Here is a 15,055-nt window from a genome sequence, read left to right on the forward strand (position 1 = left end):
TTTTTTATTATTAAAAGTGAGACAGTAAATACACAAAGCCCACAACTGAAAGGCAATAGCATAAAGTAATATTAAATAAGCCTGCATATTTTGCCAATGTAAATATCTTAATTAGTTCAGTAAGTCAAAATGTCTGTAGATATTATTTTTTATTGTGATACAGGTGCAGGTGAGTCTAGGGAAACTGGAGGAAGTGTGAAAGGGAGAGCAGAGTCTACTGATGACAGAGGAGCAGCTCAGCAGCACAACCCTGAACCACTAGGCACAAATGACACAGATGAAGAGGAGTCTGTTGTTAGCTTTGATTGCTTTGCTCGCCCTCAGTCACAGGATACACATGTTTTTTTCTTATCATCCTCATCAAACCCCTAATATCACTATACCAAAAGTTTTCAATAGCAACGATGGAACAAACCGCAAGTAAGTTGTGATGGAAATCTTTTGTTGCAGAGGATACAAAAATGATAGAGTTATTAGAAAGTGCAGCAAGCTTTTTTTTTTTTAATTATTTTTTTTATGAAATATTTTTATATATTCTTTCATTTCATTTCAAACATTTTAAAGGTTTGAAAAATGTTAACACTTATAAGAACAAAAATATAGATTCTGTTAATGTTGTGTTGTGAGGAATAATAATGTTGGAGATGTCGATGTGCACTCACTGTTGAAATAAATCCACATTGTGAAGCAACCTTTACTTGCACTGAATTGGAAATATTTTAGAAAATACACTGAATTAGAAGGCTTTGCAGAATAGTGTGTAGACCTAACATGTAAGGTTAGAATTGCATGATTTTAATAATAACTGGTCGTGATCTAAAGTGGGCCGGTCTGAGGTATGAAACTCCAGGGCTGAAAATGAGTCTCAGTCCGGCCCTGTCAACAACCACACTTTTTTTGACAGGGATTTAATACGACACACAAGCAAACTGTTCAATGATAAAACTATTGGATCTCAAGCTATGATGCAAGTAAAGGACAAGAATTAAACATGTTGTCCAGGTTAGTTAACCCTTTCATGCATGAATTATGAGGACCGTAGTCAAGATTTTTTCTTGAGTGTTTTTTTCCTCCTTAGGCATGAAAAAAACAATGCAATTGACTTTTTTTTTCATGGAGTTACAAAAATGTCCACTCAGCTACACCGTGGATTTAATTTTTGAAGCAAAGCAACATGTGTTTAAAACCCAGTATCAGAAAGTGATATGAAAACATTTTTAATGCAGCTAATGTGATGTTTTCTCACATTTTAACATATTTTAATACTAGTTATTACTCACTTCATGGAGAAAAAAAAAATAAATAAATGAATAAATAAATAATGATTAAATAAATAAATGAATAACCTTTGTATTACAAAAAAAAAAGTGTAATAACAATTAGCAACTGATTTACACTAAACATGTTAGTGCAGATCAGGTTTATCAAGAACGTCAAAGTTACAGTAATGGTATGAATGTCAGCGTATTATTATGGGATGATGCAAAAGTGTCCTCTGTGTTAGCTGATATGGAACTAAAACAACAAAACCCATGAATATACAAGAGAACAGCTGGAGAATAACTGTCCACTGGAGTGACCACTATGCATGAAAGGGTTAATGATCAATGGAAAAAAAAAAAAAATCTGATCTTGGAAACAAACAGGGATGACAATTTTACAAATAGGGCTTGATGTAAGTGGTTTTAACAACAGGTACACATTTATTGCACTGATCAATAGTTTATTAATAGTTGGTAGATGTTCAGTAAGTTGTACCAGCCAAACACTGTGAGATGGAGAATGTTGTGAGTCAAGGTCAAGGTAACTTTATTTGTACCCATGGGTTTATTTGTTCTGCAGTAACAGGAGAGGGCATCGGCATTATACAACATTAAAAGAAAACAAAACACAGAAACAGAGGACAATACAAATATGGACGAACAAATACTCAAGGCTCACTGATTGTAACTCAGACAAAAATAAATGCAAAATACATGAAGACACAAGGACAAAGAAAATGTCATACTGCAATCACTACAAACAACTGGTAGACTTCAATAAAAAGTTAGAAAATCAGACTTTTATCTCAATCTTTGGTCACAAGGCCAGGACAGCAGCCATCTTTGAACCTGTCACACTGTGATATGTATGACCACTGTTTTATTTGCCACAACCTAAGATCACTCCCTTTTCTCATCTTTTATCAGGGACAGAACAAACCTGCAGTATTTATTGTGCTTTAAGGAGTAATAATGTCATATCTGGCAGGAGCGGATCACATTTTCCTGGGGTCCTTAAGAGGTATGAGCTATCTCTGAAGCATAAAATGACCAGTGGATGAAACTAAATTACAGAGTCCAGAGAGCAACAGTTCTAAACAACTCAAAGAAAAGAACTCTGACAGAAGAAGAATTCTGTGTGTCCTTATTTGACTCACAGTTGTAATCCTGTGCTTGTTTGCATTATCTTAGAAATGCAGTCAGCTAATGTCAACTAAGGACAATGCAGATTCTAATCCTGCTGCTCACAGTTTGATGGTACATGTTGAAAATGATTCAGCATAATTTACTTATTCACTTTGGGACCATTTTATTGCCAAAACAACTTTTTCTATATTTCAGACCATCCCACTCCAAGATATTTTTGTTGCATAGCGTTGTGCAACAATGGCTAAAAAAATAGAAATAGAAATAAAAAATGAAATAAAATAAAATAAAAACTGAAAAAATTATTAATTCATAGAACAAGACGACAATTCAGACAATCTTCTAAAAATGACAACAAATTATGAAATAACAAATTGAAAAACTCTCAAAACATATTTTCACATATGACTTGATACAGGTTTTTGTACTGTCCAGTGTCATGCCATACTGATTCTCATGTTGTAAGACATTACTGTTGTACAACACAAGCACCGTACCAAGGAACTGTTCAGGTTCTTGACAGGTAAGGTTGAGTGGCTTTGCAGGATTGCACTAGATACTGTAGAGTACAGGTGTCAAACATACCACAACCGGCACGCCAAGGGGTCCAATCCAGCCCATGGGATGAATTTGTAAAATGCAAAAATCACACTTAAGATATTAACAGTCAATATTGTCAAAATCATTTCAATTCAGGTTCCAAAGACACATACAGACCAAGTGGGTCAGACCAGTAAAATACTATCATAATACTGGAAGGTCTGTGTATCTGCACAGTTCTGAGAAATTCAGATGCGTTAACTGGCCAATTTAATACCTACAGTTTAGGAACAGTCTCATCTGCACATTAAATATCTTTGCAAGTTGATAGGACCAATATTTTTGGGAGATATTAGTACTTTTGGAATACAATAGCCTTACAATCACGTTGTGTTGCCCATGACAGTTGACAGGAAGCACAGTACCACGCTGCATGATGGGAAATGAAGTTACAAACAGGGACGACACATTTACAAACTTCAGTCCCTAGAAATCGGTATTAATATGACTCATGATTCCCCACGGGTCAATGCACTAGTACTATTATAATAACCTATAAATAATAAAAACTGCAAATTGTCTTCTTGTTTTAGTATAAAAAAGTAAAACATTAACTTTTTTTTTTTTTTAATAATCTTTTTAACAGGACACATTTTCAGTATACTCAGCACAGGTATGAGCATGTCCATTTTTCTCGTTTTCTAAAAAATCAACTAAGAACAAACAAAAACTTAAACTAAAAAAAATAAATAAAAATAAAAATAGAGAAAAGTTACATGACCATTTTTAAATTTACAAACTATCCTTTTACAAAAAGTGTGAATAACCTGAACAAATATGAACAACCTGAAATGTTTTAAGAGAAGTAAGTGCAATTTTAACAATTTTCTGCCTGTTACTAAATATTTTGTATGTTTGTAATTAGGGATGCAGCGATACCACTTTTTTCCAGATCGAGTACGAGTACTTACATTTGAGTACTTGCCGATACTGAGTACCAATATGAGTACTTTATAATCCCATTCCAGTTCTTAGTTCCTTCTGTAAATGTGCTTTATTGTCCTTGTCATTAGTCTGACTGGAACAAAGTGCTGCTACTGACATTTAATGTGTTGGAATGAGCGTTTCTCAATTAATCCACCAGGGGGCGCCAATCTTAATTAACCATACTGGACAAATGCCACGAAGAAGAGTAAAGTTTTTTGAGAAGAAGAAGAAGAAGAAGAAAGTCAGTAATAACAAACATGTAGACGACAGAGGCTACACTAATGTGATACTTATATTGCAGCGTTTTCACTGGTAAGGTTTAACAGCTTAGCTTCAGCAGGTAGAGAAAAGAGAAATAAGTGATAAGTTTCGTTTTCACTTCCGCTGGCGGCGGTCCGCACTGCTCCGTACTCCCGCTGGTATTCTCATTCTGGGTACGCATCCGCCAGCACCTAGAAAACGGATGGAATGTACGCAGACGACGGACAGAACGCTGCGTCCGTATCTGTCTGTGTCTTTAACGTTACTTGCAGTCAGCGTTACTTTTATCACCGTCATTTATTTTGAAAAATCTCCACACTCTTCACACTCCACACACATTATTCCACCGCCGCGTACCTGCTGCACTGAACTGTGAATGTCAAACGGCTGTAAGTGGTATCGGTGCATTTGTATCGGATATCTTTTACGAGTACGAGTACAAGTACACACACTGAGTATTGGAGCTGATGCCAATACTCATATCGGTATCGGAGCATCCTTATTTGTAATTATAATGCACATGTGTAAATGATAAACTGAGGATGTCATGTCGGCTCCCAGACTGTGTCTGGGTTTTGTCTGTCTTGTCTGTCTTTTCTGTCTTGTCTGTCTTTTCTGTTTTGTCTGTCATTTCCTGTTTTATTTTGTGAAGTTTCCCTCATGTGTCATGTCTGGTGTCTTTACTTCCCTTCCTTGATTGTTTCACCTGTTCTTGATTACCTGACTCCACCCTGATGTGTTCCACCTGTGTCTGTCTTCCCACCCTCTTGTGTATTTAAACCCTGTGTCTTCCCCTGTTTCTCTACCAGTTTGTTTGCTACACTCGTGTGCTTACTCACCAGTGTTTTTGGATCCTGTCAGTCTGTCTGCCCGTTGTGACCTGTTTTGTCTTCCAACCACCGATTCTGCCTGTTCCTGTTCTGCCTGCTCGTCTGTTGTGACCTGGTTCGTTCACCCAACTTCTGATTCTGCCTACTCCCTTTGTTACCTCAGCCTCCAACGATTACCTGTGTGTTTTGATCATCGCCTGGATTACTGACCATGAGTTTTGCCTGTCCCTCATCTCCCGTTGCCTATCGTATTGCCTTTCTGTGTATGACCTGGTCTGTTTTTTGACATCCCTCTGTTTTTCCCTAGTCGGGGTGCCGTTGGGATTATTCCGGCTCGGCCACACTGGCCGCCCGCTGACCCCGTTCACGGCCCAGACGTCAAGCCCCGAACTCAGCGGGTTCACAGATTCTGTGTTGTGCCTTAACCCTTGTGACAGTGTTCAATAGATGCACTCGACTTAACGTCTGTCTTTTGGTCTTGCATTTGGGTTCAGCCTTTGTACCTGACCCGTTACAGAGGAATAATATTGTTAAGATTGCACTTATTTTTCTGAAGACTTTGTAGATAAACATTTTCACAATATAATTTGACTTTATTCACTGTTATTATTTTACTGGTCTGATCCACTTCAGATTATATTTGGCTGAATGTGGCCCCTGAACTACAATGAGTTTGACAGCCCTGTTGTAGAGGTTTGACTCATGAACAAAAGCTTTAAAATACGGGTATGGAGTCACCATTTCACTTACTGATGAAGCAACATGTAACCATTCAGGTTGGACTTGGACGTCACTGCTTTAGCACACAAGCACATACAAATCTACCAAAATGAAGCAGTTTTACTTTACAAAGATGCTGTTTTTTTGTCTCTGAACCTTTGTCCTTACATAAGAGTAAGACTGAAATATGATGAGAAACGACGATGAAACAAATGGAAAGAAAAGCATATCATATGAGACATCTCAAGAAAGGGTAAAGCGATGAGGAAATAGAGGAAGTGAGGAGGTGAGAGATGAGTGGAGAAGACAGATAAGTGGGGAAAACTGAAGGGAGGCATTAAACAGTCAGATGTGAGCCAGCGTCTGAACCGACAGGACATAGCTTAGTCAACTCTGGACTCACAGAGGGAGGCGAAGGCATGGTGTGTGTGCATTAAAACACACACACACACAGTTAAAACCCCCACCTCCTCCCGGCATACATGTGACTCCGTCTGATTTTACAGTGACAAACACACAGAGTCCATGTAACGCAGCAGAGTGTGAGTGTGTGTCAGGGCATGTGAGTGCATTTGCTCTTAAGTGTCGCTTATGCCCAAGTCTCTTCCCTGTTGTTTTTGTCTGGAACGAAGCCCCATAATGCAATTCTCTTTCCCCCCACGTCGTCCCTTCCACAGAAACACGGAGTACCTGTTTTGAAAAGGCTTCCCCACAGCGATATGAATGGAGGATGTGTTGAACATGGCATTTTCAAATCCCACTCCGTCACTCAGAATAAACAGAGTATGAAAGACATTAAAAAATAATGTGCGGTAAAATGTCACAGTACAATAATTCATCATGACAGTGGGAATTTCAGCTGGTGAGCTTTTTTATAGTTGACTACTAAAACTGGATCTGCTATTTACCCTTAAACATTAATGATTAAATAATAGCAAGTGACTGGGATTCTTTTCCAGCTTTCTGAGGCACACCTATAAACTTTTCACCTTGTTTCTTTCTAATGCCGTCAGGCTTTGTTCTGAGGCTCCAGTGTTGGGAGTAACACGTTGCAAAAGTAATGCATTACATTAACTGATTACTTTTTTTCTGTACGCAGTAGTGTAAGGCATTACTAATCAATTTTCAGTAATATTTTACTCGGTACATGTTCAATAGGGTTTGTGTTACAACACACTTTTTGCCCATAATTTAGTTGCTCAAATGAAAAATAAAAAACAGCAAGACCGCGAGACCTTAAGGAATCAAATCAGTAAAGTTCTATTCCCTGTTGGTGTTCAGCCAATGGGTGAAGATGGCAGAAGACAGTCCATTGTCCACATGGACGTATGCTCATTACTAACCCCAACCCTGTTTTACAGAAGATAGTTAGCATGATCCCTGTGATCAGTAATGACAAGGTAAGCTAACGTTTCTAGGACTAGTTAGAATTTTTTATCAATTGTGGATTTATCTACTGGCATCCTCAGCCCTGTTTGAACATGTAAAATGTTGAAAAAAATGCAAGCGTTCCTACTAGGATTCAAACATCGTAGCCTGTAGCGTTACTTACTGAGCTATCTGTGCACATGTAGTTCGGTGTCCAAAGGCTCTCCTATCTCTTGTATTGGAAGTTTGGATTCTACTGTGCACCAGAGACAATTTCTCACAGACTGCAAGGGAAGCTCGGCTTCCCCTAAAATTATGAAAATTAAATGGTCAAATATGTACGGTTGTGTTGACATTTCATTGACTACAAATGTGTTAGAACATGTTCATCTCACCGACAAGTTCGTTCAGAATCAGCTTTATCACAAATTAATAGACTAGATGTTGTTCACTTCTCATACATTCCCGTTGCACTGTTTTCTCACACATCTCTGCTCAGTGCATTTGCCCGTAGACGCTCAGCGTCCATGCACTTCAATGGGACTGGGTGGAACAGTTTTTTTCATTGCCTCAAAACCGGACAGTAATTGGATAAACGCCACGATGTTGTCCCGCCCCCAGATGCCCGGTGTCTCTGGGGGTGAATGGAGCTGTGGGCGGACCTCGGCTGGGCTGGACGCCAGGCTTCTACGTGCTGATTGGAGGATCAGTCGAAAGGCTGAATCCCGTTTGATTGACAGCTATTTTGAGATCTACTCCTTCACTTGACAGAGTTCAGTTTAATACTGCCATTCTGCTTGTGAAATCGAGGGAGAAACCACTACGAAATTACTTGTTCATTTCTTGCACTGTAAATAAAACCCACTCATTGTACTTCCTCGTTTCAATTTAACATAATTTCAACATTTTCTTGTTTAGTTGGTACGATAAGGTCACTGATCATTTTCTTAAAAAGGAACGGAGGGCCGAATTTATGTTTAAATAACTTGCCTTATTTTTTTTTTAATGTAAACCAACAATGAGTTTCCCCTCTCTGAAAGACGAGCAGCCGCCACTGCAGTGCACGCACCTTTTATGACGAGTCTAAATGTAACTCAAAAGTACAAATACACGGGTCATGTGTAATAACCTGATAAATATCAGTTATACATATATATTTTTGTCTTTTCTTCAAAATGTGAGAACATTTAAGTTATTGATAAGATGCCTCATGAATATTCTGTTGTAAAGGTTAAGCTCTTATTACTCAGGAAAGTAAGAGGTTAAAATGCATAAATAATTTACAGTTAAAATATGTGCCTTTAAAAATGTATTTCCTGATTGTTTCAGTAGTTTAAAAAAGCTAAAAAGTAATTCTTGTTACGTTTGAGAGTTAATGACCCCATAGAGTTGTCATTTCCGGGTCACGTGCCTGAGAGAGGAAGAAGAAGGAGGAAAATGGCGGAGAGCGGAGACGGATACCTGTGAGACCTGAGACAGACTAGACTGTGTTATTGTGTATTTTCTGTTTCTGTTGGATCGTGAACTGTTTGCTGGTTGCCACACTCACAAGTGGCTGAGTTTGGACTGTTTTCCACTGGTAGAGCATTTTTTTTTTCTTTTTGCAAGTTGAGCTAGCCAAGTTAGCTTAGCCGTTGCTAGCTTTACCCAGATTTCTTCCCCGGGATGGATGCCAGAGGAGGCCGCCAGACCTGAGGAGCTGATGTTGCGGGTTGCGTTCAGCGCAGAAAACGGACTTTTTCCCTGTTGTTGGTGAGGCTGTGGCTCCTGCTTCTCATCGCTGTTGTGCTGCTTCAGACCAGAGAACACCGAAGGAAGTTTCTAGGCGGTAGGAGCTGTGATCATTGTCCACATGGAGGTACTGTTAACCTGTTCTTCATAAACTCCAACTTTAAAGCGCGCCAGCGATTCTAATACAAGCTTGCTGAAACATTTTAAAACAAAGACCAAATCAAATCCCGGGTCATTTTTTAAATTTTTCATACTATAGTGTTTTCATTATTTTGAATTCCCATTTTGTTAATATAACTCCAAAGAAAGCTGAGACACTGTGATTGTGGGTTATTGCTTGCTGTGAAATTCATAAAGCAATTAAAATATATATGTTTACATATCATTAAGGGTTAAAAATACCAGACATATTCCCCTTAGCCTCTAAATACTTATTAAACAGAGTGAGAGTCATAATTTACCCTAGACATTAAATTTACAATGAGATGTCTCTTTCACCATATGACAACATATTTGAGTCTAAAAAGCCTTAAAGCTTCCCTTAGTGTTAAGTAGGGTTTCTCTATTTTACGAGCCGGTGGTGAAAGGGTTACACATGTAACGCAGTACAGTTCTGAGACAGTCCATGTGTTTACATTACAACTTTTATTCCTGGTTTAATCTGATTAAACGTTAGATCCTATTTAAGATGCCCATGTAAACACCTTATTCCAGTTGAAAAAGAATAGCTTGGATTAAATTTAAACCTGAATAAAGTCACTGGTTTAATCCCCTTTTAATTCCGAACAAAATTCTTCCTTGGACATGTAAACCCTTTATTCCGTTTGGACTTTATTCCTGCCATTCTGCACATGCTCGTTGTGTTGTCCTGTCGCGATGACGCACACATTCTGTGCTGGCAGAAGAATATGCAATGCAGTCTAGTCAACCCAAACCGTTCCAGTGTGCTATTCTGATGGGATCTACCAGCCTGGAAAACCCTGAAGGAATAGTTCATCACTTGTTTTTTTATTCATTCATTTGTCATGCATTAATGAGTTTGATAAGTGGGCAAATCAGTTTGCACTGCAGTGCACCGATTGCCTTGTTCTTGCAGCCCTTCCGTTAGCTTAGCTTAATCGCTTCATTCCTATGGTCAGACGTAGCCAGGCTTTTATAGGTGATTCATAGTATTTTATGAGTGAAATTCAGTTCTCCCTAATCATTACTTTAGTCCGTGTTAGAACCAGAGACACAAGACTTGGGCACAAATGCACAACCAACAGACAGGAATAAAGTTAATGAGTGTTTATTAAACACGGACAGAAAAAACAGTTCACAAAAAGGTTTCTTTAAAGAATCCTCGCAGGTTAGTCTGTGTGAATTCGTCACGACGTCCGAATCCAGTAAGGGGAGCTCTCTGCCCGGGTCGGGAGCACACGAGGGGAACCCGACTAAAAACAAGCAGAGAAATGTCAGGGGACAAACCAGGTCATACACAGGAGATCCAAAAACAGGCAACGGTACATGGAGGAAAAGCAAAAGCACTAACCGTGAGTCCAGGCAAAAGGTCGAAAACCAGTGTAGCAGAATCAGGCAGAGGTACCAATGAGGGGATCAGGCAGGCTCAGAAAACGAGGAACAATCCGGGTCAGGAACGAACAGGTTCAGAGAACACGCTGGTAGGTAAACACAACACAAGGAAGGAATATGAACTGGCACAGGACAGGGGAAAACACAGGGCTTAAATACACAGAAGGGAGGGAAGACAATGAGACACAGGTGGAACAAATCAGGGCGGAGACAGGTAATCAACACAGGTGAAACAATCAGGGAGAGGAAGCAAAGACACCAGACATGACACAAGAGGAGGATTAACAAAATAAAACAGGAAATGACACACAAGACAGATAAAACATACAAGAGTCCAGGTACCGATATGACAGTCCGGTGGGGTCAATATGATCACAATTTGAGGCTCAAAACATGGCGATGTGACTTACTGCACTAATAAAATCTTGGGAAATAAAAACTAATGCAAAGCTAAAACGGTAAAGCAAGGCTAATTTAGTGCATGCATTCCTTCCAACAAAAAGATTTTCCAACTTCTGTCAACACAACAGTCCCAAGATCGTGTGAGTGCAGTAAGTCGCAGATCTAAAGAAATATTTAGGGAGAATCAGATTTCAGAAAATCACTTACAAAAGACAACAAATCGCCTTTAAAAAACTGGCTACGTGTGACCATGGAAATGCAGTGACTATGCTAAGCTAAGCTAACAGAAGGGCTGCGAGAACAAGGCAACGTGAGCACTGCAGCGCAAACCCTTTAGCTCACTCATTAATACCTCATGTAAACCTTTATTCGGGTTTAACATTTCCATGTAAACAGAAGAGAAAATACTTTAGTTCCGAATTAATTTCTTCTGGAAAAATAAATAGGATTTAAAAAACATCATGTAACCATACCCAGTTATATTGTAAGGTAAGGAATTACTTTTAAATAACAGTAACAAGTAATTGGTAATGGATTACAGTTTGGAAGTAGCTTGCACAACACTGCACATCATCTAGCAGTAACATTAGCAGCTAATAGCAAATTAGGAGCAGTGAGCTGCCATTGAAGGCTTCCAACTCCAGATTTTCTTCAGTATTTTGGTCAAAGGGCACTGACAGGAAAATCAGTCAATGCATACCTGAAAAAGGCCTGAGGAAACCGCAATAGAAAACAAGCAAACTCAACATACAAAGGTGTGGTCTGAGTAGGATTCAAACACACAACCCTCTAGCTATAAAAGTGAGCATAGGCATTTATTCAGATAATAAGTCATCTAGAAATAAACAATAGAAATCAGTGTAATATTTGTTATACTGTATATTTGGTGTTGTGTTGCTATTGGAACCTTAATTTTATCAATTAAGTTCTATCTAAATTCTAACCTAATATAATCTAACCTAATATAATCCAATCTAACCTAATCTAATCTAATCTAATCTAATTTAATCTAGTCTAATCTAATCTGATCTAATCTAATATAACCATTAACAAATACAGTCCAGAGGTTGTGGGTTTACTGACAACACTTATTTTTACGTTTAACTTCTCTTTAACGCATAAGCCATATTTCTTCAGTTTTATGTTTTCTTCCTTGTGCCAGATGTTTCTGTTCTCTCTTCTTCCTCCTGATGATTTCACACAGATTAGGAAATAGTCGACATCTAGTCCCTATGACTCAGAATTATGCTACAATACTGTAATGTTGTAAATGCAGTTATGTTCAGAAATAGGTATAATTTAATGGAAGAACAAAACTAATCCTTTGGTTTGTGTGTCGCCCATGGTACAATACATGAAAAAGTATGTGTGTGTGTGTGTGTGTACAATACTAAATTTAACCAAGCTGTGTAATAAGTGTTGGTATGTATGTGTAAAATATGTGGATGGATCTGCCCATGTGTGTACATTAGCAATGATTAAATGACACAGACAGAGAGGGTGTGTGTGTGTGTATATGAGTGTCTGTGTAGGTGTGTGTGTGTATGTGTGTGTTAACTATGATTAAATCATGACCAGTTTGAAGGCTCCTTTATAAATGTCAGAATATATAAGAGTCAGTTTTTCCACTCGGGGGTTTTGCCTGTCTGATGCCACATTCATCTTCCTCTACAACAGTGTGAGGTTGTGTGTGTATCAGAATGTGTGTACATGTATCTTTGAATGAAACAAAGAGGGAGAGGAAGAAAGAATGACTGTTGAATGCAAATGTGGGCTGCTGTTGGATGAGAAACTTACAAAACTATTTTCACTATGTTAAAGGGCAGGAAAAGAACTACAGTTGCAGACAATGAAATGTCTTATTTATTAAAGCTGTGTTCATGATCACAGCCTCCAAACCAGGATAGTCCTCTAGAGGTTCAAAACAGTTGAGATCAAAACTTTGACATTTTTGAGTTCGCACTTCCACCTCAGAGCTCAAATATTTCGTGTTCAGTTCTCAGTTAGGACAGGCCTTTTTGTTGAGGGGAGTGTACCTATATTCCCCGGTACCTACCCTAACCCTAACCCAAACCCAAACCCTACAAAGGCACTGGGGAACCTAGGGCTGAACCCCTGTTCTGTTGAGTTGCTTGTTCTCTCTGGGTTTTCCTCCTGCCATCAAAAACAGGTGCATTTAGGTCATTTCTCTTGTCAGTAGCTGCTTTTCTGTGGGACATCTGCATAAAACTTTACTGATATTTACTAAATGTTGAAAAAACTGAAGTGAGTACTGTCAATTTTTTTCCAGTTGCGCACAAAGGTCTCTCCATTGCAGTTTTGCGTGATATACCAATTTCGCTACACCTGAAAAACCACCTCTTGTAAGTACAAAAACTTTTCATCGAAAGACGAGAGTTTTGGCGACATAGTCGTTTTTCCAGTTATATTCACACAATTTGAGGGTCAGTGGAAGAGTGGCTACTGTCATTGACCCACAGGGGCTGATGAGGATCTATTGTTGGTCCCTGAGCTCCTTCAGTGGCAGCTCACTGCTCCTAATGTGCCGTGTGCTAATGCAAGGTACTGTGTATATCAGGGCAAATAAAATGCAGAGACTGAATTTCCCCATTGGGATAGTACAGTTAAGTTTACCAAGTTAACTGTCCTGATCCATTGCAATAGTCAGTCCTCTATTAACCCATGAAGACCCAGCGCTACTTTTGTGACTGTTCCCAAATGAATTTTTCTCTATTTTTAACCTTAATTAGGAGATTTATTACCATTTATTCTGCTATTATTTACCAGTACTTTGCATTTTTATTTAAAAATCTGGTATTTTTCTACATTTAATTTACTGATCATGTAGGTGTCTGTAAAAGATCGGATTTAAGTTGAGTGCTAATATATCAAAAATAGAGAAAACTGAAGAAAAGTGACATTTGCAGTAAAGTATATCATCTCTATCCACCGTCATTGATCCAACTCCATGGGTTTTACTGGTGAGTCAATGTTGTAGAAGGTGATGTGTTTCCGCAGTAACTACGGAGCCTCTGAACATCCAAATGGGTCATATCTGATGACCATGAAAAGATTACAAACTGTATTTTACACCAATTATTTCCATGTATTGATAGAATTAATGGATCAACAGGGACTAAACATTTTAGATCAGTGGACTGTTTTGGTCGCTGGTGAATGTTTGGGTCTTTATGGGTTAATCAGCCAGCCATTCCTATGACCCTTCCAACCCACCAGGATCACCAACTTCCATCTTTCACCAGAACATTCATGCCACCCAACTTTCCATTGCTGCAGCCCTCATTCCTGGGAAAACCAGAAATCCTAATGCTGTAGCTAAAGCTTATTCCTAGTAGGAGTTACTCCTGATAAACAGATTTAAACTGAGGGAATGACTCAGGGTGTAGGGCGAAAGCTAATTGTGTTCTTTCATTGAACCATTGATTTGCTGCATGTACATTGATTTTGGCAGTGTTGTGGATGTTTCACTGACTTGTGTACTATACGCTCCAGGAGAAAATGCTGAAATTCTATATTTTATCTCTCCTGGATTGGGACACTATCTTGCATATATAATGCAGGCATAAAAGTTTTCTAAAACCTCAACAAGAGCTGAGTAATGATTATAAACTGGTATGTTTTTGTCTGTCAGATTTGGCTCTGACTATCACCATGGTTTACTACCCAGGGACTGTATCTTATACTACCCCCCCCCACCCCCACCCCCCTTTTTTTTTTTGATAAATTTTTTTATGTATTTTCATTGTGTGTCTCCAAAAGCACAATACAAAAAAAAAAAGAAAAAAAAAAAGAAATTTACATTTTATGATAGAAGATTTTTTGACACACGAAGTATAATCCTCCCTCCCCAGAACCAATGGCGACCCCCATACCAACCCAACCTGGATCTGAAAATACAAAAACCACTAATAAAAACAAATACATGTCTATAGATGAAAATTAATATAACTTACAGATATAAACACAACACCCCCTTTTAAAAGTTCTGTACTATCTCCTGAAGCTGTCTAACCCCAGGCCTTAGAAAATTAGAGTAAAACCATATAATTTGTCATGTATTTCCAAAACAGATGATGTTTGATACTTAAAAGGAAATGAAGATTTTCAGGTTTAATGTCAACAACTGTAGAAAAGACCAAAACTCCCTGAATCATTAACAGGGAATACCAATAGTATGTCATACTTTACTTACAAGATTAAATTAAACAAAAGCAG

At 38.4% G+C, this 15,055-nt stretch overlaps 1 long non-coding RNA gene across 1 annotated transcript; it reads left to right on the plus strand.

Annotated features, from left to right (window-relative positions):
* The first annotated feature begins 3,309 nt into the window (after nucleotides 1-3,309).
* LOC115427518 (uncharacterized) lies at nucleotides 3,310-11,409 on the plus strand. Its single transcript, XR_003936499.1, has 3 exons — nucleotides 3,310-3,473; nucleotides 7,517-7,519; nucleotides 11,398-11,409. It is a non-coding gene; the product is annotated as an uncharacterized LOC115427518 (long non-coding RNA).
* The last annotated feature ends 3,646 nt before the right edge of the window (nucleotides 11,410-15,055 follow it).

This window comes from Sphaeramia orbicularis, chromosome 10 (assembly GCF_902148855.1).
Source record: "Sphaeramia orbicularis chromosome 10, fSphaOr1.1, whole genome shotgun sequence".
NCBI classification, from domain to species: domain Eukaryota; kingdom Metazoa; phylum Chordata; class Actinopteri; order Kurtiformes; family Apogonidae; genus Sphaeramia; species Sphaeramia orbicularis.